Genomic DNA, 26,382 nt, shown 5'->3' with positions numbered 1-26,382 from the left:
CCGACCCAGCAGATAATCGCACCCGGACTGACAATTCAGCCAAGGAGCCGGACTGAAGTTGACAATTCAAGGAACGCAGAGAAACCAGAACTCTACTGGGTGACCTATTGCTGAATGTATTATTTTTGTCGGGTAAACACCAGGCGTCCTGGCATGCCCACATCGTACGGCATGAAGTATCGAAGGGATTTTTCCCACCCTCCAAAAGTCCAGCTGTCTTTAATCGGTATGAACTTGAGGTACGGAAGTGAACACTCTCCCACTGATCTATTTATATAATTGTATGTTTAAAACCAGTGCAGTAAACCTTTTGAAACTTTAGAGAAGATTTCAGACATTAATTTGTTGCGAATTCACTGGACGAGAATAACGTGACTCTAATGGTTTGAACAAGATATATTTTCCCTCCCAACATTAAATAAAATGGTCAAAAATATTATATACCTACAGTACATCTAAGGCAATGTGCCAATTTTTACTACGACCTTAGTTCAGTAGCATCCTCTGAAAATATATGTACATGATCGATGTATTAGTCTGCCAGAATGCTGTGCTGATGAGGTATTCTTTAATGTATCAGTTAATCTGTTATTATGAACAGTAAGATGGGCTTTTAGTGTCAGGATACCACATCGGAGTATTGGTGAAACTTCGGATATTTTTCAAACTTGCTTTACGTCGCATCGACACAGATAGGTCTTATAGCGACGATGGGATAGGAAAGGCCTAGGAGTGGGAAGGAAGTGGCCGTGGCCTTAATTAAGGCACAGCTCCAGCATTTGCCTGGTGAGAAAATAGGAAACCACGGCAAACCATCTTCAGGGCTGCCGACAGTGGGGTGCGAACCCACTATCTCCTGAATGCAAGCTGATAGCTACGTGTAGAGGTAGCGTGCCTGTCTCTTAATCCAAGGCCCTGGGTTTGTTTTCCAGCCAGTTTCAGAATGTTATTACTGTTCTGATTAGCAGAACGGGCTTCATTTGATACGAGATTTTCTCAAGCTCCTAGTTTCATCACAGTGAGATGATGACAAGTGGTTACTATGGTAACAATGCTGTCGGGGAAATTGATGACTACTCCCGATAGACCTCGAGCCCAAAAATACATCTATGTTAAAACTGTCTTGAATTGGTACGACGCTCTTTCGCCTTTAGATTTTGTTCGATTTACTGAAATTCCGACCTGAGAGAAGATCACAGGTTGAAAATAAAATTGGTGTCTCTGACGGTACATTGTTCAACACCTGCTCTCTAGCTTTTGGGTACAGTGGGGAATGGAATGCAGTAACGTGATCACGTGATAAGGAACATCCTCATAAATTGAGCGAGACGTACGACATTGCTAATACTGGCAATACATTGACGTTATCTACCTTATCGCCGGAGATATCGCACCATACAATGTTATTACTTTAAACGAGTCGATACAGACCCGAAGAAGAATTCTCATGTATCTCATGCTGAACAGGGGCCTTCTGGGGGATGATAATAATAATATTTTATTTATTCTGGCAAAGTTAGGGATGTACTCCCTTTCTTACTCTTAACCAGTCTTGATCTAGAACACTGTTAATAATACATAGTGATGACAATAATATGAAAACAACACTAACAATAATAACAGCGACAGTGTTAATAAAATAATCACCGGGCGAGTTGGCCGTGCGGTTAGAGGCGCGCGGCTGTGAGCTTGCATCCGGGAGATAGTGGGTTCGAATCCCACTGTCGGCAGCCCTGAAGATGGTTTGCCGTGGTTTCCTATTCGAGACATTTGATAAAGCGAATTACAACGAAGTGTGCTAGCAATTGAAAAGTTGATTTCCAAATCATATGTAAATCTTCATTGTCCATTTGGAGCTGAACCTGCAGATGTAGGCCTAAAGTGGTAAACATATGATGGTGATGATGATGTTTATTGTTTAAAGGGGCCTAACAGCTAGGTCATCTGCCCCTAATGGTACGAGGTGCAATGAAATGACAGGATCATTAAAACTTCAAAATGTATCCACTGACTAAAATCTAAAACGAATGATTATGACGATGAAAATTACCAAGAATCCAAAGAAATCATAGGATCCAATTCACAATGCGTTCTATTCTAAGCTGAATCTTGTTGTCCAAAGGGGTCCAAAATTCAGGTCATCAGCCCCTCATAATAGTACTAATCACTGGTAGAGCAGAGCAGTGGTATTCCTCCCTACAGTGGTACTAATCACAGATAACAGAGACTCATGGTGTTCCTAGCATGGTGGTACTAATCACAGGTGATCTAGACCCATAGTATGTCACACATAATGGCACCACTCAGAGGTAACACAGAGACATGGTGTTCCTCACCATCTGGGACTAACCACGGGCGCCGGTATTGCCGTAGTGTTCCTCACATAGAGGAACTAATGACAGGCCACGAATACTCATTGTGTTGCTCACATAGTGGTACTAATGATAGGTAATATAGACCCACGATGTACCACACATTATGGTAATGCCCACAGGTAACACGAACCCATGGTGTTCCTCACATAAAGGCACTGCTTACAGGCAAGGCATTCCCATGGTGGTCCACACATAGTGGTACTAATCACGGGCGATGAACAATCCCGTGGTGTTCCTCACATAGTGGTACCAATCGCAGGTAACGCAGACCCATTCTAAACGCAGGCGAGCCAACGCAATTCAACGGGGCGCACGACAGCTCCTCCCGCACGTACACCAGTCTGTGATGCGCACGTCCGCTCACCTGCACCGGTGGAATGCACACAATGGTACCAATCACAGGCAACGCCCAGACCCATGGTGTTCCTCACATAAAGGCACTACTTACAGGCAAGGCATTCCCATGGTGGTCACACATAGGGGTACTAATCACAAGTAATCTCATGGTTCCAATTCCATCATCCGTTCGTCGCCCCTTTTAGTCGCCTCTTATGACAGGCAGGAGATGCCGTGGGTGTATTATTTGTCTGCGTCCCCCACCCCACAGGGGGTGAAGCGGTAAACGTCAGTGTCGCAAAGTATTCCTGTCCGAAATCCATGTGTTTATATGCACTTTAAAATAAAATACGTGTCAGTGTGACTGAAAGCTTCTTCTATTTCTTTTTTTTTTTTTTTTTTTTTTTGCTATTTGCTTTACGTCGCACCGACACAGATATGTCTTATGGCGACGATGGGATAGGAAAGGCCTAGGAAGTGGAAGGAAGCGGCCGTGGCCTTAATTAAGGTACAGCCCCAGCATTTGCCTGGTGTGAAAATGGGAAACCACGGAAAACCATCTTCTGGGCTGCAGACAGTGGGGCTCGAACCCACTATCTCCCGATTACTGGATACTGGCCGGACTTAAGCGACTGCAGCTATCGAGCTCGGTCTTCTATTTCCTCCCGAGTGAGAGGGTGAGTACGTGTCTTCTAGCCGCAGCTTGTATTTAGGAGATAGCAGGTTCAACAATAAATAAATAAATAAATAAATAAATAAATAAATAAATAAATACATAAATAAATAAATAAACGCTGATCTTCATTTGGGACAGTCATTCAGGTGAGAAATCTCTATCAATTGCTTACCTAGTTCTTTCTTGAATAATTTCAAACATTTTGGATATTTATCGAACATTTCCCTTGATAAATTACTCCAATCCCTTACTCCTCGTCCTATAAATTAATATTTGCCTCAATTTAACATTTTGAATTCCAACTTTATCTTCATATTATGATCTATCCTACTTTTAAAAGCTCCTCTCAAGCTTATTCGTCTACTAATGACATTCCACGCCATCTCTCCAGTGACGGCTCGGAACATACCACTTAGTGGAGCAAACCGTCTCCTTACTCCCAAGTCTTTCCAGTTTGCAATTTTTTGTCGGAAATCACTCAGAACAAATCCTGCTGCTTTCCATAGGACTTTTTCTTCTCGTATTAAATATTCCTGCTGAGGGTCCCGTACACTGGATCCATACTCTAATTGTGGTCTTACCGGAGACTTCTGTGCTCTCTCGTTTACATCCTTACTGCAATCTTAAATACTCTCATAACCATGTGAAGAAATCTGTACCCTTTCTTTACAATGTGATTAGCTCAATGAGGATCTTTCCTTATATTAATACCTCTTTACTTACAGTGATCGATATGACATACTGTCAGCCCATCAAAACATTAAATCTGAGAGGACTTTTCCTCTTTTCCTAATTTTTCATCCCGTTTACCATCATAAGCATTGCCTGTTGTCCATCTCACAACAGTCCGACTCACAATCCTGTAACGTATTCATAACTCTATACAGCATAACGTCATCTTCAAAAGAAAACCTTATCCCTCACAATCAAATACTGAAGACATCCGTGGTAATCCATATAACATGGAAGAAAGCAGTGAAAACCGTCAGACGTGGGAAGGCGCGCATAATATAATCATTCGCGGTGCCATGAAAGTAACAGTACTTCCTGTTACCACCTGGCGAGCCGCCAGCGAAGCGCACTGCTTCGTGCGGGAATCAAACCGTCTGACATAATCGAGCAGCCACCAATAAGGCTGTTCTTCTTCTAGACCACAACAATCCTTGTGCTCCACCTATTATACCAATATACTGTGAACTAAAAGGCGATGCGATTAGCGTCGTTGCTTAGCTATTGGATGTCCAATCGGACGACCGAGGCTCGATTCCCAATGGACGCCGCGTTGGAAATTTATACCATAAATCACCTGGTAACAGGAAGGGCACTAGGCCACAAGTTAGAAATGAGTCAGAATGGCCCCAAAGACCCTACAAATACCTGGATTAAACTAGTTTATTTTTTTATTTTTTTTGTTTCATGATCTTTCTTTCTTTCTTTCTTTCTTTCTTTCTTTCTTTCTGTCTTTATTTATTTATTTATTTATTTATTTATTTATTTATTTACTTATTTATTTCATTCTTAATCCGTTTACCCTCTAGGATTGGTTTTTCCCTCGGACTTAGCGAGGGATCCCACCTCTACCGCCTCAGGGCAGTGCCCTTGAGCGCAAGACTTTGGGTCGGGGATACAACTGGGAAGGAGGACCAGTACCTCGCCTAGATGGGCCTCACCTGCTATGCTGAACATGGACCTTGTGGGGGGATGGGAAGATTGGGAGGGATAGAAAAGGAAGAGGGGAGGAACTGGCCGTAGACTTTAAGTTCGGTATCATCCCGGCATTTGCCTGGAGGAGAAATGGGAAACCACGGAAAACCACTTCGAGAATGCCTGAAGTGGGAATCGAATCCCCCTCTACTCATTTGACCTCCCGAGGCTGAGTGGAACCCGTTCCAGCCTTCGCACCACTTTTCAAATTTCGTGGCAGAGCCGGAAATCGAATCCGGGCCTCCAGGGGTGGCAGCTAATCACACTAACCACTACACCACAGAGAGGCGGACGAAATAGAAGTTTCTTTCTTTCTTTCTTTCTTTCTTTCTTTCTTTCTTTCTTTCTTTCTTTCTTTGTTTCTTTCTTTCTTTCTTAATCCGTTTACAGTCCAGGGTTGGTTTTTCCCTCGGACTCAGTAAGGAACCCCACCTCTTCCGCCTCAAGGGCAGTGTCCGCCTGCAGCGTGAGACTTTGGGTCTTGTGAATATACCTCGCACAGGCGGCCTCACGTGCTATGCTGAAGAGGGTCATGTATATACTCGCATGTGGAGGAGGGGGAGGGGAGAAGATTGGAAGGGATATAATATACAAGGAAGAGGGAACGAAGCGGCCATGGACTTAAGTAAGGTATTATCTCAGCATTTGCTTGGAGAAGAAGTGGGAAACCATGGAAAACCACTTCGAGGATGGCTGAGTGAGAATCGAACCCCCCTCTACTCAGTTGACCTCCTGAGGCTGAGTGGATCCCGTTCCAGCCTTCGTACCACCTTTTAAATTTCATAGCAAAGCCGGAAATCGAATCTGGGCCTCCGAAGGTGGCAGCTAATCACACTACCCACTACACCACAGGGGTGAACTGTTTTATGTTCTACTGTAAGTAAAGGAATTCTTCATTGTTTTCTACTCCACGTCCGATTCACCATAGACAGAGATTGAAAAAAAGTAAAAGTGTATGAGAAACAAACATCCTGAGACATTAAAACCAAGTACTGTGCTGATGAGCGATTGAGTTGAGTTAGCTGCGCTGTTGTCTGTGGTCGGACCGGCGAATGTAAGAGTTCAGTGTGGTACATGACTGCGATCAGGGGCGCCAGGGTTTGACGATTAGTCCGTGGGGGGGGGGGGGCTTTAACTCGCAATACAACTGACCAAAAAGCTGCGCGGTTTAGGTCACGTAGCTATCAGCTTGCATTCGCGAGATACTGGCTTCGAACCCCACTGTCGGCAGCTCTGAAGATGGCTTCCTGTGGTCTCCCACTTTTACACCAAGGTGTACTTCAAGTTAGGCTACGGTCGCGTCCTTCTCTCTTCTAGCTCTTTTCTATTTCATCCCCGCCATAAGACCTATCTGCATCGGTGGGACGTAAAGCAAATTGTAAAATCTCAGAGTCTAGAGGCCCGGAAATATCGAAATTTAACCCTCGTGAAAATGCAGTTTTAAGGTAAAAACATAATAGTGTAGAAACTGAAAGTCTTACTGTCGGATTTTTTATTATGGAATTCGAATTTAGGCATTAATCACAAATGGATCGATAGGTCTTTTTTCAAAATGACTTATACCAATATTTCCCTTGTTTAATTTTGCATTACAGCGTATAAGATAAATTATTTTTGAAGTTCATTAATTATTTTTATTTGTGGTTGTAATAAATACTGTCCGAGCTTTTTGGCTTCTCTATGAGCCACTCACTTAAAAATTGAAGGGGTCGGGGCAAAAGAGTGCCAAGCAACATTTTTGACAAAACTGAGCTGTCGGTGCCATTTGTTGAGAATTATGATAAGCTATCAGTAAACACTGGAAACTTGCATAGAAACACATTCAAGTGGCACTGCATGTGACTTTCATCTTGTTTCCCCCAACAGTTCTTAGAAACACTCGGAGCAAAACAGTGTCAAGCAACCAGAAGACCCAGATTACCTTGGATTGTAGGAGGAAGCTTGTGTTTTCGAGTGATTCTGAAGAATATCTCGGTGATCCTGATATAGACGCTGACTATCTTCCTCACATAGCATGTGAAATTTCCTCTCAAAGTGGAAGTGAGGTAAGTGTTGCTTGGCATTATTTTGACCATAACTAAAGTTTCCGCCATTGTTGCTGGGGTTATGTAACTTATTAAGTCATTAGGTTATGCTTTAGGAATCGTTATAACAAACTCTTGGATCTATAGCAAGTGGATTTTTCAGTTCAAAGTTTACTCAAGTTAGTTTAAGGCCTTTGTTGACCAACATTCGCAAATATGCATTATGTGGCTTGGCACTATATTGCTCCAATTTTAAATCTGTTGCTGTCAGTCATCAGTTTTCTCAAGAAAAGTTACATTGCCACTTGCGACCAGAGGTTTATACGAGTTAACAGAAAAACTAGTGCATAATTTTGCAGCACTCTTGTTAAAGTATCGTTATTAGTTACATAACAGAGGATACAACATGGGTATTTCTCGTACTAAGACTTGGTGTTTTGCACTGTTTAGGATATCCTGGATCATTCAAGGATACCGTAACATTCGCCTGAGAAAGGCCCGAATTCTAGGAAGAGAAATAGACGTATTAAGATACAGATGAATAAGAAGAGGCGAAACGAAGGAAGAGAATATGTAGCGCGTAAGACCGGAAAAGTTGTTCCAGGAGCAAAAGTTGGAGAGCTATGTCGCTGTCCCCTGAGATGTTTTGAACTTGAAGAACAACATATATTGTCAATATTTAATGGGTTTTGGGATCTCGCTGATTTTGATAAGCAAAATGCTTATTTATTTGGATGTATTGGAGCCATTCCTGTAAAACGGGGATACAGGACACCTGAAGGAGAGCCAAGCTACGGAAATTGTGGACATACAATGTAGGCATTCATGACTGTGGTAAAGACTTAGTGTGCATGTTTTTGTGGGATAAGAGTATTGTAGGAGAGGCAGTGACGAAATAGGTAGTGCAGTTTTGAAGTATCTGAAAACAAACGCCGTCGATGCTAAAAAGCTTGTGATTTTTTCTGATAACTGCGGGGGCCAGAATAAAAACTGGAATATAATGGCACTCTGGCCTTATTTAATTCACACTAAACGATTTAATGAGATCGAACACTGGTTTTTAACATCTGGCCACACATTCTTGCCATCAGGTAGAGACTTTGTTAAAACTGAGAAGTACCAACGAAATCAACCGCCTGTGTACGACGCTGCCGACTAGAGATGTATCATTCAAGAATGTGGGTGAAAGAAGTTCAGTGTAACAGACATGAAACAAGACGACTTTTATGACCTGGCAGCATTAAAAGTTGGACTCCTGAACACCAGTAAAAAACATGTGTAAGTGGCATGGAATTTAAATTCACAGACGTAATTTGATCAAATTTGAAGCAAGTAATCCATGGTTTATCAAACTAAAAACAAGAGTGAATATGGATTTTTAAGACTGTAGCGTGCAAAAAAGAGGCAACACCACAACGTTGGGCTTGAAACGAAAGTACACTACTGTGCAAAAAATAAAGAAAAGTAAACTGCAATATATGTTGAAACTCCTGGACTATGTCCCACCTGTCCATCACCAGTTTTATCTCAGCTTGATTCCTGATTCTGAAGACACTAATGAAGTTGAAGAAGTGTATGAAAGGAGCAGCTGATCTTTTAGTTTTAATGTTACGCATGTGCAGTTATAAGTCCCTAAATTCCATATTTTGAAAAGAACATCATAGTTAAAAGATACAAACAGACCTTTTTCCGTGATGGGTTTATGTTGATTTATTTAAATTTCTTTTCAGTTGCCAGTTCTACCCCGTTTTCCACTGCTACCAATTTAAATATTATTGGTGGAAATGTTATTTTAATTGAAGATTGGTATTAGTTTTCATTTCTGATTAAAATAGTTGAAATATCAGACATTGTTTCATTATCATAAAATAATATTCCTAAGATAAGTGTCACTCCCATTGGGGCAATAAAGTGCCAAGCCACAATATTCTGTGACGTGGTATTAAATGTATTGACTTTTACTCTACAAATAGCAGCTCGAAAGAAATTATGCCTGCAAATCACATACAATGAATATTACTGAACCTTTCAAAGCTATTATTACATCATTCCCGTGAATGGTACGATTTCACGATTTGAACAAACTTTCTAACTGCTCTCCCTTAAAGTTAAGAAAATGTTGCTTGGCACTCTTTTGCCCCGAGCCCTTCAATTTATACATGGAAAACTACTTGTATGTTGGTAATGAAATTTTTGTATGTTGTAGCCACATGTATCAGTTGTTACAATGCTTTTCAACCACCCCAAAAACGTTCTTATCAATTTTCTAAAACAACTTTTTCTCAGCCTAGGTTAAACGTTCAACAGGGAACTTGGGTTTGTTTTGAAGCACTCAGTCGTGGTTATCAGAAACTACACTCACTGTAAACCGTACAGTGTGATACTGAATTTATGAAGAGTAATAATGATTTGATGGGAGGTTGTGTGCGCGCTGGACCGTGCGGATAACAGCAGAGGTGGTGAAACCGCGTGCAGGGTTCCCGCGTAAGTCTTTAGTAAGTCTTTAGTTCAAAATTGAAATGTTTTGCCGAATTTCTAATTCTCATTCATAAAGAGTGTTCCTACGAACATTCGATCGCCACCGTTTCGAGGGCAATTAACTTGTAAGTACATCCTTTGTTTCTTAATTATGGACATGCATGATTGCATTTTCGTTGAATTCCTTGCGTCGCGGTACTGCGCTGATTAATTTTAAATCTTCTGAAGGTGGAATAAGAACGTTCTGATTTACATGGGAAGCCAATTACCCTGTCCGGATCAATGGCTAAATGTGGTTAGCGTGCTGGCCTTTGATCACAGGGGTCCGAGGTTCGATTCCCGACAGGGTCGGGAATTTTAACCATCTTTGATTAATTTCGCTGGCACGGGGTTTGGGTGTATGTGTTGTCTTCATCATCATTTCATCCTCAGTGTACGGGCGTCAAATCAAGAGACCTGAACCTGGCGAGCCGAACTTGTCCTCGGACACTCCCGACACTAAAAGCCATACGCCATTTCATATTTTCACCAATTACCCTTCCTGAAGTTTCGGATGAATCAGATCTATTTAATAAACTAACATATCCATAATAACTCACTTGTGATAATAAGGTAATCAAATGTTTCTTAGTGCCCCCCCCCCCTCCTCACCGTTGGTAATGTAAGGACAAAAATATCTTGGTAGTGCTAGGGTTAAGAACTATAATGAAAAAGGAACATTCCCCCTTTTCCCTTCTTCTGTTATTATTCTTTAAATATTTCTTCTCCCTGTCTGTGGGGGTTGCTGGGCATCCCCAAAAACAGTTTGAGGGTCTTGGAGCAACATAATACCCCCAGAGTTCGGTGCCCCTTACTGTGATGTCGTCAGACCAGCAACAGGTGAACAGAGGATGAGTAAGACACGAGATTTCGGCGCAATCCTGGACACATTGTCGGTGTCATACGTGTAGACTATTCCATCTCCAAAGTTATACAGGCAAAGGGCCTGCCATGAGCCACTGTGTCCATAGTCTAGTATGATCGTGTGATGAGAAGTCGCGTGGATGCGAGGGGTAAACATGTCTGCCACGCATGCGCCTATCTCAAGTCTCAAGGTCTGACAATAAACATCTGTTCCGTCCGCGGTTACTCTTGAGAAATGAGGTTCTGCTCTGAAGCCTCAAAGTGGCCAGTGGCGTGGACTGAATCCCATCTACCCCAGCGCTGCTGGGGTAAAGAACTTTGTATTAACATTTTCTAATTATTCCTTAGAACGCTTTTTATAATGTTTAAAAAATTGCGAACATCTAAGTCAAGCCAAGTAGCCTACAGCTGTCTCGACAATCCGCTCGCACTACCGCAGTTCAGCTTCTCCAGCGAGCTGGGTTTCCTAGCCGGCGCGGAATTTAAGGTCGCTTGGGTGACGCATGCACTTGAAGCAAATACAGAAGAGACAATACGCGACACTCAGCGAGATATCGAGGGACAGCTATTAGAACTCTCTCTAGCGGGTAGACCTGAGAACTACTGATTCTGTCATAAGAGCACATGTATTTGTGTGTGAAGTTTTTGGTGTTATTTATGCGTTTTCAGTGAGTTTACATAATTAAATAGTAGCGTGTGTCATTCCTTGATATCTCCTCTCAACATGAGGGGAAAGGTATGTGCTGTGTTTGGCTGTCTTTCTTTCGCTTCCCTCGTGGCAAGAAAATGTAAGTAATATTGTGTTTGCAGATATATATTCTTCCGGTGACAAAGAGATTTTTATAGTACTTCATAATCTTCTGGCCTGCTCGACCCATATTTTAACTGGCTTAAAATATAATACGCATATTTTATTGTATAGTGCAGCAGTTAACCTTCAATACCGATGTGTTGTTGTAGGTGTGATCTGTGGGTTTTGAAATGTCACAGAATTGATTTGGATAAGATGTACAAGAAAGAAGGGACGTTACGCTTATATATGAATTATAAGATCTGTTCAGATCATTTCCAGGCCAGCGACTTTAAAAATCCTCGACTATACAGCCAAGGGTATGTTACATTTTTACTCTAATTGTACGTAAATATTCCTTAAAGCATCACTATCGACAACATTTTCATACTTTTCTTTCTTTTATCCCTCTTCTCAGATTAAAGCCGGGATTTTATATATTTTCTTTCTGTTAGTAGGCTTCATGTTAATAGGAAAATTGTCCTGCTTTTAAATGTTAATTCATTGCATCATATGTGTAAGGAATGTGCCGATATTTTTATTGACAAGTGTCTTAATGTGATGATACAATGTTTTTAGATGAGAAAAAATACAAATCTAACCGTAAAAGTTCAGGCAGGAATGCTAAAGCAAAAAACGTTATGCATAAATAAAAGATCAAGCCATTTCACAGCAGTCCATTTCACATCTTCTTTATATGTCTAATTTCAGTCTTTAAATAATAACCTTTTAAATAATTCTACAATCATTTATCCAGAATTACTTTAGCAACTTCGAAGTTAATATCTCAATAATACTTTCTTTCTAGACGTAATTTATTTATCCATTTTCGTATATGCATTTCCATTGATATTTGAATTTAGCGCGATTTTTTCATGTCAAGTCACTAGGAGCGCCACCGTCGAATTGTCTCCCATTTTAACAAGGCTAAATCCATAAGTGTCGCGTATTGTCTCTACTGCATTTGCTTGAAGCTTCCTCGAGGCGGAACTGTGACCCCTCCCCCGACAGCAATTTACGGCGACAGGCCAGCTAGCTTAGGTAAGGGGTGATAGTTTTTAAAACTTGACATCGAAGTCTTCAGCGCCACACACTAGAGACTGCAAGAAAAATATCAACATCTTTACAGTACAGCCATGCCTTTGCTGGCGAGATGTAGTGTTTACAGTGCACTATGTCTTCTGGTATGGGCTATATCAAATTTGATACTTTCACTGACCTGTCTCAGTCTCATCCTTGGCTTTGACAATATGAAAGTGACCGAGGTATGAGCGATGCTAGTAATATCATTGCTTATGCAGCCAGTCCCTGTCATGAATAGTGTGAAAATATCGCTCATAGGGTCGGTTGGTGTATGCATTTCAGTGGGCTTGGCAGACTGATATGTAATAGCAACGGCTGGCTCAGTGAGGAAAGCAACGGGAAACTACCTCACTCCTCATTTCCCTAGTATGCCTCTTCAGTGACGCCTAAGCTATTTATGACAGCTGTTGGCGGAGCTGCAGAGGATCAAACCAGCCTTCGGGCTGAATACCCAATATACATACAGCAGTATAGCCACTTGCACATCGTGTTGCTAATAAAATAGTGCCAGTATATGAAATAAATTGTAATATAGAATTTAAATTTTAGTCCTGGGTTTCGGCATGTATACAGTTTTTTCGAGCAATTCATTGATGGCACGTGTGGAGTGTGTGTTCAGATAGCCACAGAAAAATATTTAGGTTGCCCAGCATGAACACAGAGTTAAGCGCGAATGGTTGTCTGTGATGGCGGTATATAGTGAAATTTTTTTAGTGTTCCTCTTGGATTATAGGTGAAGGTTTAGCGAGTTCTGTGGCATTCTTCATGAATATAACGTGTGTTATAAGTCGTGAGAAATATTCTCCCTCGTTTGTCGTACACTCAGTAAGCGAGTGAAATTATAAAACTTCAATGACGGTAAAATACCAGTTAAATTTTGCTGATTAGTTTAAGTAAAAAAACAAATAGTTATTCCGAGTGTATTTTTGTGAAAAGCATGACTGTACTATCACGAAGCGTCACCGGATGATACTATAAGTACATTGTTTAAAATCTGCTATAGATTAAGTTATGATGGTGTAGTCACTGCCGTGGAAGTATGTGCGATCGTGTGGTTGAAAATATTCTTGAAACGATCTTTCTCGGGTAGACCTTTCCACGAAAAATGCAGCTTTATAAAATGGTAATGTTGACTTTAAGGAGTGTAGTGGGGCTACGATTGTTTATATTTAAAAAGAACTTATTTGCAGCTGGGGTAATGAATATGTTCACCGCACGCCACTAAAAGTGGCAGTGCAATTGTACTTTAGTTACACGTTTAGCCTACTATAAGTCCTGTATATGAGCAAGTTATGCATCTGTTTCAGAGAGTTCACACTGTCTGTCACGACGAAAGTTTCTGCTTATTGTGCAGTATCTATTACTCGTGTCGTACCTACAAGCCGCCGCGACTTCTCGTGAGACGCAGACCATAGCTAGGGTGAACTGCCGTGTAGTACAACGTGTTGTTGACAGGGTCACCGTCGACTGACTTGGATGCTAGCGGTACAGCAGATAACTCGGGTATTCAATGCTGGATAACAACAATATGTGAGTAGCCATACCATCCAGGACCATGAACTCGCAATGAGGTGCAGAAGCCACCGTCCCACTTGGTTACAACTGCTCAACGCACGTCACAAGGCACAAAATATAACAGTGGCATAGGAACGCTCCCGTTGTACTCCCACAACATAAATAAGATCGCCTGGACAAATAAGTCGTGGTTCCAATTTGCAGTTTGTACACGCTAAAGCGTCTCCAAGCATTGGATGCAATGGATTCGTCTTGACCAGGCCGGAAATGGCTTCATCGTATGGGGACTGTTCATGTGGAATGAAATGGGACCCCTGGTACATCGGACAACGTCCCTCACCGACGAACGATACAGCAACCTGCTGGCAGATCACATCCACTCATTTGTTCACTTCCAGCACAATGCAGTACAGTTAGACCGTGACGAATAGAACACCTAGTGAGGTCACTCGCCGAGTTCAAGCGCGCTCCCGAGAGCGGCGCTAGTGGAGCCAATCACCAACGCTACACGGTCAGCTGTTTTAGTGGAGGTTACACCGATACGCAAATAACCAAATAAAACAGCCTGTTGTTTAGACTTATGGACAATACTGTCAGAGAGTTGTAAATAATATTCTCAGTCCCCACGAAGAAATATCTTTGGACTTTAATAAGAGAACGCACGAGATAAAATGTAACATTACCGAAAAGCGAAAGCAATATTGTGCTTTACATACTTTAAAAATGGCTTTTTAAACAGAGCACAAGAACAATAAGCATTCCGTGTTCTTAATCTGCTCCTGTAGGAAATTAATCCTAGTTTTGGCTGGGGAAAGAGACATTTAGCTCGCATTAAATTACGAGTTGCGATCTTTAGTCGCCTTTTGAGAGACACTATTGGCTTTTGGGCATCGGTAAGAGAACCAGACTGGCCGTGTACCGGGCGAGTTGGCCGTGCGGTTAGGGGCGCGCTGTTGTGAGCTTGCATCCGGGAGATAGTAGGTTCGAATCCAACTGTCGGCAGCCCTGAAGATGGTTTTCCGTGTTTCCCATTTTCACACCAGGAAAATGTTGGAACTGTACCTTAATTAAGGCCACGGCCGCTTCCTTCCAACTCCTAGCCCTTTCCTATCCCATCATCGCCATAAGACCTATCTGTGTCGGTGCGACGTAAAGCCACTAGCAAAGAAAAAGACCGTGAATCTGACAACAACTAGGCTGACCTTGAAACTTACCGTTCACTCACATCGTTATTCGTCTTCCTTATCCTCTTGATATCGCCATCATTCCTTTTCCTACTGGGTGCCTTTCGCGATTTTACCTCAGTGGATAGGCATTTCGGTAAATCTGGAAAAATATGAGGCACCGCTCCTGGTTTTGATTTCCACCTCACGCGAGGAAGTTCAACGTGTTTACCGTTCACAACGAAATAGTCCGCATATATAAGCTAATTGAATCTGCCGAAAAATGCAGGCCACATATTCTGCTTTATGCTGACGATTGCTCATCTTTCCACAGAATAACTCTCATCCATTTCGCCAAGAGATTATTTTCTTTTGGCGGTAGAAAAAATCGTCTACCATCAGGCTTCCTTTCGTAACCCGATTTACAACCAGGAACGAAACAGTATGTCATTTTCTCGAAATAATCGAAAACTAGTTGATTACACACATAAAGCACTACACAGATATATATTTTTTGCTAGTTGCTTTACGTCGCACCGACACAGTTTAGGTCTTATGGCGACGATGGGACAGGAAACGCCTAGGAATGGGAAGGAAACGGCCGTGGTCTTTAATTAACGTACAGCCCCAGCATTTGCCTGGTGTGAAAATGGGAAACCACGGAAAACCATCTCCAGGGCTGCCGACAGTGGGGTTCGAACCCACTATCTCCCGGATGCGACTTCACAGCTGCACAGATATTAATAGAGACTTTCAGAAAATATCAAAACAAACAGATTCCCTCGACAGGCGTTAAGATTGTTCCCATGACTTCACGCATGTACGCTATTAACTTCGTCGGCAATTCGGCGCACGTGTTTTTGCAGCTGGTTCGTTGCGAATGCAACGCCACACTCCGGCGGGACCACCAATGACAATGTTAAGACAGCAGAGTGATCAAACTAGATCTCCATTCGTCATGGTAAGACAATGCACCATCCAATCGCTCCCGAACTGTGGTTGACTGGTTCGATCAACACTGCATGGACATGAGGAGACCTCATCTAGGATGCTGTCGAGATGTGCCCGCCCTTGACTCTGCTCCGAACAATCCATGTGCACTGCGGGAGGCTGCGCAGTGATCATGGTGCATGCATACACAGTACTCCAGAGATACATCAGCACATCGAGGATTCAATGCAACGGCGGGTTGATGCTTGTATCAATGCTGGTACGTTTTCTCCCTGTGAATTTCCCATGATTAATGTACTATGTACAGTTGTAGTAAATGAGTTCTAACATGGAATTTAAGCGGTTCCAGACCCATGTCCATATAACATATTGTTTTCTTCTACGTGTGGGAATGTGCCCTGAAAGTTTGGTCATATCTTATTGTTACACCTTGCATACCCGGCTTAATATCGAGAAAGTCTGATAAGCCGATTAAGACAGACAAAAATCGAACTGAATCCAATTTGGCTTTTATACACCTAATTCGAGATAAAATAAAGTACAGCTCAAGGGATTTTTTTGTATTTATATCGTGTCAGAAGCAACGTTACATATAAGGATGTACTAAAAATGTCTATAGAAAATAAATTGTGCACCAAAGGTTCATACTGTGGTGTACGAGAAATTAGCAACGTCGAGTGCATTCCTTGTCACTTCAAGCAGCTCTTTCTCACTACATGAGGAATGATAGAGATGACATTCTAGCAGATTGGCTGTAGTCTACACTTCACTACAGACACACAAAAGAGAATCCACAGAATATCCCCACTTGTGCAGATTGGTCTTGCATCTAGTAACATCTGATCTCCGACAACCTCCCTCACCACCTATTTAGAAATATCCAAGTCGTCCAGTACTCCATATGTAGCTGCTAATTCTCCACAAGGTGTTTTCCGTCGTCCAAGATGCTCAACCCTAGCTCGCCACAAAGTGAGTCTTGAGTGCTGTTGTGTTCATTCAAGTTTCTGTGTGGTCTTCAAGAAACTTTTGCGTGATCTTAACCGTGATGGTGCTGGTTTGGAGTCCATACATTGGATGAGCTTTGGGATTGTAAGGGGGAAAATGAAGTATAAAGTCAAATTAATAATTTTACGCATACAGATGATAATTCTCCCACTTCTATTTCATAGCTGAAGACATACTGCTAAAAGTTCAATGCTCGAGACCATTAACTCGTTCCATCTCACCCACACAATTCGCGCGAGGAGGTATGGCTTTAATCTTGAGTGACTGCAGCTCGGCAACTCTACGCACGTAGAGATATTACGTGGTTGTGCTGACAATTACACCCACACAAAATAAAATAACTCTCACAGCAGAGAAGGAACAACGACTAAGGCGTATTAACTCTGCAGAATTAAACGGTACTCCAAATTCTTGTATAATTTCCCGTACTTGGAGACCGAGAGCCGTCAGACCTGGTGAAGTGGTGTTAGTAGTAGTAGTAGTAGTAGTAGTAGTAGTAGTAGTAGTAGTAGTAGTAGTAGTAGTTATTGTTGTGGTGTACCTCAAGGATTCATCCTAGGACCAACACTCTTCCTAATTTACGTAAGTATAACCAGGCAACCATCCGCTCTTAACTCTAATTAGAGGACAGCATGGAAAGGCTCGGCACTTCGAAGAATGAGGGTATCGGAAAACGGAGGGGAAGAGCCATAAAGGGAAATATAATACGCTCTAATACCGTGGGGATCGAAAGAATAAGAATTGATTGTGGGAGGTCGGATAGAAATGATGAACATGAGGAACCTGGGACAGGGAAATGGAATCAACGTCAGACTCAGATTCAGGCCCATGGTGCAAACATTATAGCCCTTAGGTTTCCTCTTTCAATTACTTTTTACTCGTGAAAGTGGGAAACCACGGAAAACAAACTTCACGGCTGTTGACGCTGGGATTCAAAAAGCCATTTCCCGAATGCAAGCTAACAGCTACGTGAACCCTAACCGCACGGCCAACTCACTCAGTCTTAACACATGACCACGTTCTACAAGTTTGAAATAATTTCGCCGATTGTTAACGCATTAGAGAGACTGAAATGCCACTGCAATTATTCAGTTGGCCGTGGCAACACGCGGTGTAATGCGTTAACTTAAAATGTTCGCCACTCACAGCGCAGCGGTGAATGTCTCCCATTAACGCACGGAGCCTATAACCTAACCTAACAAACGTCTGGCTGGCCTTTGGTCACAGGGGTCCCGGGTTCGATTCCCGGCAGGGTCGGGATTTTTAACCAAAACTGGTTAATTCCCCTGGCACGGGGACTGGGTGAATGTGTCGTCTTCATTATCATTTCAACCTCATCACGACGCACAGGTCGTCTACGGGCGTCAAATCAAAAGATCTGCACCTGGCGAGCCGAAGTCCTCGGGCACATCCCGGCACTAAAAGCCATACGCCATTTCAATTCATACCTAACAAACAACATATCTAACAATAGAATAAGTAAGATAATGACTATTTTTACATTCACAACGACCCCCCCCCCCCCCACCTCTCCACTCCCTGGATGAAAACAAATACAACCTATCGGCTTCCAAGTGACCCCCTTCTTCCTCTACACCAAGGCAAAAAGACCAACTCATCTCGAACATCAGTTGCTTGATGCTCAATTACAATTATCCATACTTTAATTAAATGCATTTAAGCCTATGGCAGTACCCAGTTGCAATCAAAAGCAACATCGAGTGTGGTCAATACCCGAATGGGTGACCTACTGGGCACACCACATGCCAATGGCCTCAACAAAACTCTGCCAGCCATGTCCATTCTAAATGTTAATAGAAAAGCGTTTAATGCTCCATATACTAATTGAGTTCGAAGATGGTTTTGCGTGGTTTCCCATTCCATTGTGTCTGTTTTGGCTTTACTTCTGTTTTCGTAGAATTCGAGTATTTGTTTTGTAAGTTTTACTGGAGGCATTTTTTAACATGTCCATAGAATCTCAACTTGTGTGTTCTCATGTCACTGTGAATATTTGTGTATTGTTTGATTACCTGTCTGCCTCTGAATCGGTATTGTCCGTCGGCGAGTTTTGGGCCTAGAATTTTTCTTAGGATTTTGCGTTCCTATATCTCAATATTTTCAATGTCTCCTTTCCTGTTCAAAATTAGCCTTTCTGATCCATAAAAACATTGCAGTTTAATTACTGTACTGTAATGTCTTAGTTTTGTGTGCTTGGAAATACGTTTCTTGTCATCGGCATGTAGTGGCTTTTGTTTCGTGTCTATTTTCCTGAATTGTTTAACCAAGGTACTTAAATTGTGATACGCGTTTAATTTTGCCATATTTTGTCTCCATGAATTTTGGTGGTTGTTGTTGCAGGTCACGTATTCTGTCTTTTCAAAAGATATGTGAAGGCCGACTTTTTCCGCAGCTTCTGATTTTGAGCTGTTGAAATATCTCGAGTTAAGATTGCTAGGCCGTCTGCAAATGCTAGGCAATCTATCGCTAATTTTCCTCTGCCTAAAGTGATTGGTTGGTGAATTTTGAGGACTAAGTTCTGTTTGCGCCATTCTTGTAACACTTTTTCAAGGACGCAATTTGAAGAGAAAAGGCCGGAGTCCATCTCCTTGTCTTACTGCCGTTTTGATTTCAAAGGGATTTGAGTTTTCCCCCACGAATTTAACCTCGGATTTCGTGTCTGTCAGTGTCTGTTTCACGATTGCAAGTATTTACATATTGAAACCCAGTTCTTTCAATATTTGTAAGAGTGATTCGCGATCAACTGAATCAAAGACCTTTTTGAATTCAACAAATATGTAGACTAAATTTTTGCTACAAATTCTCTGATGTCTTAGGATTAGCTTTAGGTTCAAGATTTGCTCTGGATACAATCGGCCTGGTTTGAATCCTGCCTGATATTATCCGATTTGTGGTTCTAATTGTTGTTGTGCTCTATCGAGAAGACACTGAGATAGAAATTGTTTATGCAACTGATACTAGTGAGAATCCTCTGTAGTTGTTTGCATCTGTTCTGTCTCTCTTCTTATATAGTCGTAAATATATTATTAATTATTATTATTATTATTATTATTATTATTATTATTATTATTATTATTATTATTATTATTATTATTATTATTATTATTATTATTATTATTATTATTATTATAAGCCGGCCCTGTGGTGTAGAGTTAGGGTCCAAGTCTCCTATTCCAAGGCCATCGAATCGTTTTCCGTCCAGTTCAAGGATTTTACTTCTGGACTGCGGAATACAGTTACAGTTTCTTGTACATTCGCTAAAATTAAATATTGTTTTAAGAAAATGGGGGAGACAGTGTCATTGACACTCCCTTACTGGCATGAGAACATCTAACATAATATTTTTATATTTAATTGTTTCTTTTAATCTTTATTTCATCATCCATTTATATTATTAATTTCTACAGCGTCTCCCATATAAACCCAGACCGAAGGCACGGTGTTTGTGCTCTGCACTACGGCAGCTGCCTCAGCCGAGCTTACGTCGCGCGCGACCACCCTGCTTTAAGCATGTATACAATCTTAGATGAAATCTTACCTAATAAAAGATCCTGGAAGTGTCGTCCTTCCTGGGTTAATCAGGCATTATATCTGATAACCACATTATGGCTGACGCGAGGGAGTTCTGCCACTGTAATGTTTCTGATTTCATTCTCAGTGTTTTCTTTCAGTTCCTCCAGTGTGTGAGGATTTATTCCAAGCACTTTTTCTTTCAGTTTACCTCACAAGAAAAATCACACATTGTTAGATCTGGAGAACAAGAGGGAAATGGACCAGCACTGATCACTCTGTCTGCAAACACTTCCGAGATTTGTAAGAAGGGAATCTTCTGCTGTATGCGTAGGGGCTGAATCTTGTTGAAACCACCCACGCGATTTTTCTTCTTCCATTAACTGATGGAAGATCGGTGTCAAAATGTCATCTTGGTACCTCTCTACATTTACTGTCGTCTCGAAATAAATTAGGCTCAATTATTCGTCTTGCACTAACAGCACACCAAACACCAATCTTCCTATCATAATGAGGGACTTCATAAACACCATTAGGATTTTCTGCACACCAATAGCTAGAGTTACGACTGTTCACGCGACCATTGAGATGAAAGAAGAACTTTTACACACGAAAATACGGTGTTTCCATGATAACTCTCTTACCATGTTAACAGCTGAGATTCAGACTGGCGTCTGATGCTTGCCAGGTCGAACACGTGCAGGCTGCTTGCAACGTCAAGAACTATGCGCACACCTCCAATACTGCAGCTTACGTTTTGGAGAGTAAAACCGCCGCTTAGACGGTCGTAGTTTATATGAGAGACCCTGTATGATGTTCCATTCCGCGGGGTATTAACAGTAGAATCTTCTAATTTTATACGCACATTGTAGAGGATAAGCAGATATCACTGATGATGGAAACGAGAAGGAAACCCCAATTAGGTTTACGATGTTCTTGTAGCACACTTCTCACTTGCCTTTGGAATATTCCTCTGTAAGTCCTCTTTAGAAGCATTCCCGCATGTGAAGTGGAATAGTGGAACGAGGTGAACATAAATCGGATCAAATTTTTCAAGCCACTGGACGAAAAGTGGAAATGTGCAAATAACTGGAGAAGAAATAAATGATCAATATGCTACACTTTAACGTAGAGTTATACCATCTGCATTTTTACGATAAATTCGTATCTCGTCTCCGCTTCCCGCGTGCATATTTTCTTTCCTCCTTCCTTCCGTTACTTATAGGTATTCAAACTCTTACTGATAGTATACAATACTAAAGAAATAGCCTTGTTCAAATCTCCCAGGACCGGGCGAGTTGGCCGTGCGGTTAGGAGCGTCCAGCTGTGAGCTCGCATCCGGGAGATAGTGGGTTCGAACCCCACTCTCGGCAGCCCTGAAGATGGTTTTCCGTAGTTTCCATTTTCACACCAGGCAAACGCTGGGTCTGTACCTTAATTAAGGCCACGGCCACTTCCTTCCCATTCCTAGGCCTTTCCTGTCTCATCGTCGCCATAAGACCTATCTGTGTCGGTGCGACGTGAAGCAAATAGCAAAAATCTCCCAGGCAGTTGTCCTACCTTGGCAGGATTTACGAAGGCTGTTTTTTCAACCTCCGATGGGCTGTAACAAAAATAATGTCCATCCATATTTCTGTTGTTAATCCAACATGATCTAAAGAACCACTTTAGTCTTAAACTTGGATACATAAGCTTCATAATTTTTATCTATTACCTGTTTAGTTGTATATCTTGAAGGGACTATATAATGAGAGGCAATAACTGTCCACAGTTCTGGAGGGTAGGTCATCCTCAACAATAATTTTCATGATGTTTTCGGTAATTTTTTATTCTTGCTCCCAGCATCAGGAAGTAATATTCCGTTTTATAGTTAGTAAATACTGCATTAGTATTCTTAACGAAATTACTAAATGAATGGCATTACCAATAAATAATAAATCCTTAACACCTTGACTAATTATCTGTATTTTAAAAGAATTTACTTATTGTATTATAATATGAATTATTTTTATAAATAATATAACTAATATTTTTGTAAGAACCGTAATGTCATATAAATTTATATAATTAATATCATTAATATTTATGGTTTAATCGTTTCACAACAATAATTCTGGAACCATTTGATGAATGTACAATATTCTTTTGTTTTTTGTTTTTTAGGATCTACTATGGACCACGTTAAGCATCATTTATTTCTAGATCTTTAGATCAGTCCAGTATTTCTTCATCCTTTCGGAATGGGCTTCTTTACGTTCTTGCGACCAGGTGTTGCCGGTCCGCTTCCTATTGTGTCATCTCGGTTTATTATTATTATTATTATTATTATTATTATTATTATTATTATTATTATTATTATTATTATTATTATTATTATTATTATTATTATTCAAAGAAAAGCTGTACATTTATGGAAAAACCGATATATTCTGCGATAAACTGAATCAAATTTTCGGTATCAATATATCGATAAATCGAACGAAAATATTGGTATTTCATAACAAGCGATATATCGTTCCCATCCCTAGTAGTAGTATCTGTAGTTGACGGGACAATCATATAGCATATGTTAAGTTATCTAACTCCCCTGCTACTTTGCGCCAATATTCAGGCATGCTGTTATACGGCGGACGCAGCAGTAATCCCATTTATCGGAGATGAGTGGCAGCTAAAGAGAAAAATCACATCACAATGGACAATGTAATGTTAACTTTTGATCGGCTTTGTGAGCTTTCGATATTGCAGGCGTTCGCATTCAGTTTTATTCCAACTCTGTGATATTAGGACATCAAATGTAAAGGCAGTCCTTCCTTCTATCATGACTCCCTTTTGTCTTATTCTTCAAGCGATCGTTCCTTAGCCTTTTCTGATTTTTTATAATCATCTTCACGACTTTCCTCGTCGATACGGACCGATAGTCACGCGATTTACACCTTAAGATAATCATGACAAAAACCATCGCCAGTTAAGATGATTAAACAAATTTCCATGTTAGCAACACTCGGCGTTGATACGGACTAAGCAACAAAAGTCTAAATTCCTGAATTATATTATCGTAGTCAGTAAGGTAAAACTGTATAAGACATAAATGATTGGAACTCATATTCTCTATAACTTTAGTTATGTAATACTTTTCGATAGGACCTATAACATAGGTATTTTAGGCGCCTTCCCCTACACTGCCACTTCATCCAACGTGAATAAAATTTATTTCTAACCTAGACTGTAATACTTTATTCACAGACTTTATGTACCGATTTTCATTACAATCTGTTCACCCATTTTCTCGTGGTTCGGGGTTGATATGCACTTAGCAACAAAAATCGAAATTTATGAATATTTCTCTTATCTTAGACGGTACGGTAAAAATGTATACGACATAAATGATCGGAAATGATGTAGATATATGAGAATTGAATGTTAGGGCTTCCCCTAAACTACTATTTCACTCAGCATGTATTTATAGCCTATATTGTAGTGCTTCACTCACCGACTTTGCATGCCAATTTTCATTAAATTCTCATCAGCCATTTTCTCTTGATGCCCGTACTTACATACAGACCAACAAACAGAGATGACGGAAAATAAAAAAAATGCATTTACTTATTACTGCGGACACGAACCATTCTTTTTAAATTCTGAGGAACGTAAGACAAAAATCGTATTATATATATATTATAAATTTAGAAGATACTAGCTGATGTACCCGTGCTTCGATACGGAATTCTCAGGAAGACTGACTCTATGGTTTTCCTATCTGAAATCAACATAGGCCATTACAAAAACGTCAGTAGGAATGTAGCAATTAAAAGCAATGCTATCATATAAAATATTCGATCAAATGAAAACACACATTTTCTCACTTTTAACAAACACTACTACGGTGCCGATCTAACGGTCCAAAGTTCCAGAGCTGGAATGACCAGGCCGCAGACAGCCGTATTTTTTTTGCAAGTAGCTTTACGTCGCACCGACACAGATAGGTCTTATGGCGACGATGGGACAGGAAATGACTAGGAATGGGAAGGAAGCGGCCGTGGCCATAATTAACGTACAGCCCCGGCATTTGCCTGGTGTGAAAATGGGAAACCACGGAAAACCATCTTCAAGGCTGCCGACGGTGGGGTTCAAACCCACTATCTCCCGAATACTGCATTCTGGCCGCACTTCAGCGACTGCAGCTATCCAGCTTGGTGCATTAAATTCTGCTTACCCATTTTCTCGTGACTCGGCGCTGATATGGACTTAGTAAAAAAAAAAAAAAAAAAAAAAAAAAATCCTAATTCATGAATCATAGCCGGTATGCTAACAATGTATAAGACATAAATAATCACAGATTTAACATCAGAAGACTTTAGTTATGTAATATTTATCGATACGACCACTAATAACATAAATACTTGGGAATTCAATTTTTTGCCTTCCCCTAAACTACCATTTTTCTCAGCGTGAATACAGTTACTTATAGCCTAGATTGTAGCTACCTTCCCTGACTTTACCTCCCGATCTTCATTAAGATACGACCACTAATAACAAATATTAGAGAATTAAATTTTAGGCCTTTCCCTAAACTACCATTTCACTCAGCGTGAATACAATTATTTATGGCCTAGCGACTTATTCCCCGACTTTGCCTACCGATTTTCATTAAACTCTCTTCAGCCGTTTTCTCGTGGTACGTGTACATACATACATACATACATACAGACAGACAGACAGACAGACAGACAGACAGACAGAAATTACGGAAAATTAAATAGTGCATTTCCATGTTACTGTGAACACGACTGATACAGAAATACCATCCTTTTAAAATTCAGAACAATGTACAGATAAAACTCTTATTTTATATATATATAGATACATAACATATATTAATCCGAAAACAATGATACTAAGAAATATTTTAAATCTTCAATTCCGGGGAAAGCAGAATAAATAATTATTCAAAATAAAATTTTTCTTTGAATGAATCGAACATAATGATTATAAGTGTTGTATTAACGAGCTAAACATCTAGGTAATCGGCTTGATTGAATCAAATAATTCGCTGCGTGTCAGTAGAGATTCCCTCCGAGGCGTAACTACAGCCCCCTTGAAGGAAACAAAATCTATCAACAACACACAAATTTAATTACAGCAGATACTTCCATGCAATCTATATCTATTTAATATATGCAAATGACTTATAATAAGAATACAAACTGAATTAATTTATTATTTTCTTTTGGAAGTTAAATATTTTGTAGGGATTGAAATACATGTAAGCTACATCGTGAATAAATACCGGTATGTGTTTCTATCTTTTGTCTTTGCAGTTTTAAAACTTTATTATACTCACATTATTTTCCAAAGAAACTGAAACATGGAGCGAACTTTATGTGCTGCATAGGCATTGGCGATTTCAATTATATCGATGAACATCATCAAGATAACTAGAATAAAGAACATCATATTCAGTGCTAAGGAGACTCAGTTCACAGAGTCTGTCTTCGGTCGTAACATTTCTTTATAAGTTTCAGTTTCGAAAATTATCGTTTTGTCGAAGAAAGAGCAACAAAAATAATTAGATCTATTGATATTTTGGTACCAATTTTCACCGTTTCTTTAATAATAACTTGGTGCAGGTATTTGTGGGAGAGCGTGCCGCTCGTAATACGAAAGACAGCTGACATAATAATAACCATTCGACAATTACTCTACGTACTCACTGTAAGAACAAACTTTTTCAGCCCATTCTACAAACATATCACGATATCCTTTCCCATGCAGTGTTACGCCACTGGTTTCCCTTAATTTGGAGCACATATTTAATCTTACCGATGAGATACGACCAATTCCAGTAAGAGCT

The 26,382-nt window shown here is 40.6% G+C and overlaps 1 protein-coding gene across 2 annotated transcripts in view; it reads right to left on the bottom strand.

The window, feature by feature from the left end:
• Nucleotides 1-26,382, bottom strand: part of LOC136857520 (V-type proton ATPase 116 kDa subunit a 1) — a 581,303-nt gene that overhangs the window by 554,269 nt on the left and 652 nt on the right. The window lies entirely within an intron of this gene.

Source organism: Anabrus simplex, chromosome 1 (assembly GCF_040414725.1).
Source record: "Anabrus simplex isolate iqAnaSimp1 chromosome 1, ASM4041472v1, whole genome shotgun sequence".
Classification (NCBI taxonomy): domain Eukaryota; kingdom Metazoa; phylum Arthropoda; class Insecta; order Orthoptera; family Tettigoniidae; genus Anabrus; species Anabrus simplex.
The sequence above is the reverse complement of the archived record's forward strand: the minus strand, read 5'-3'. Positions and strand labels throughout refer to the sequence as shown.